The sequence below is a fragment of the Perca flavescens genome, chromosome 3 (genome assembly GCF_004354835.1).
Source record: "Perca flavescens isolate YP-PL-M2 chromosome 3, PFLA_1.0, whole genome shotgun sequence".
In the NCBI taxonomy this organism is placed as follows: domain Eukaryota; kingdom Metazoa; phylum Chordata; class Actinopteri; order Perciformes; family Percidae; genus Perca; species Perca flavescens.
Window position 1 is genome coordinate 35,285,615 of NC_041333.1, and position 1,484 is coordinate 35,287,098.

A 1,484-nucleotide genomic window follows, 5' to 3' on the forward strand; every position below is an offset into this window, starting at 1 on the left:
AGACACGGAGTGGTAGTTGATAAAACACGAGCAATCGTACATCATGTGTATAACCTAGCTGGGTCCTAGTGCACACGTACATGCATATTTAAAAATAATTAAAAACAGGGCTTTCAAAATGCAAAAAAACACAATTAAAGCAAGAGGGTCTGTGTGACGCTTATCAGCTCAATTTTCTAAGCACAAACGGACATTTGGAAAAACAGAAAAATGGGTTAAAATATCCAATTTTTCTTTTTTTTTTTACGCCTTGACGAATTAAAAAATTGGATCTTTAACCTGTTTTTAATGACCTGCATATTCGGCAAAGTAGAGGAAGAGAATACCACGGCAGTATTGAATAATTGGAACTCAGACGCAATTTTGTAATGTTCAAAATTTCTGATCCTCTGAATAAAAAACAGAAAACTGGAAAGACAGGTTAAAGATCCAAACCATTTAATTTATCAAGGTGGAAAAAAATGAAAAATTGGATATTTGAGCCCATTTTTTTTTGTTTTTCCAAATGTCCATTTGTGCTTATAGAAAACTGAGCTGATAAGCGTCACACTGACCCAAGAGGAAACCAAACCAACGTGACCAACATAACCCCAATCACGCAAAGAAGAAGAAGAAGATGTTGGCCAATCACAAGCCTGCAAAAAAAGCTTTTATGCATCAATCAATCCGTGGCCCATTCTGGTTCCTCTGTCCCTCTAGTCTGCAGCCACCACGGCCCACTTCTGGGATTGCTTGCTTGCTGTCGTATAATGTCCCTCTTTTCAGCCGATGTGCGTCCCCTTCCTCTGTCTCTCTACCGTGCTCGGTAAATCCAGACAGCTAGCTAGACCAGGGGTGTCAAACTCAGTTTCCCAGAGGGCCACACTGGAAAATGAGAATCACATCGAGGCCCAGACACGTAGAGATTATTGACATGTGTTTATTTAAGAGAAAAAGTCAAATATTTTGACTGTATTATTCCATGTCTCATATATTGGAGTCTTCTCTCTTTTGGGTCTCATAAAGCTCCAAAAAAGTTTGGCGAAACAGTTCCTCAGCCAGCGACAAATACGTTGAATAAAGCGCCAAAAAAAGTTGGAAAAAGGCCGAAAAAAAAGAAATCAAAATTGTCTAAAAAAGTGACAAAAACATCGTAAAAAGCATCAAAAACTTCCGAAAAAGTGGCAAAACATTGAGCAAAGCGTCTAAATTGTTAAAACAAAGTGCCTAAAGCATTGAAAAAAACATCAAAATTGTCTAAAAAAGTGACAAAACGTCAGAGAGTGACGAAAACATCATACAAAGCGTCAAAAACTTCAGAAAATCGTTAAAACAAAGTGCTTGAAGCATTGAAAAAAAAGCAGATAAACCGCCCAAAAGGCATCAAAAATTTAAAAAAAACACACACACACATACTTTTTTGTTAAGTACATAATTCCATATGTGTTCATTCATAGTTTTGATGCCTTCAGTGAGAATCTACAATGTAAATAGTCATGAAAATA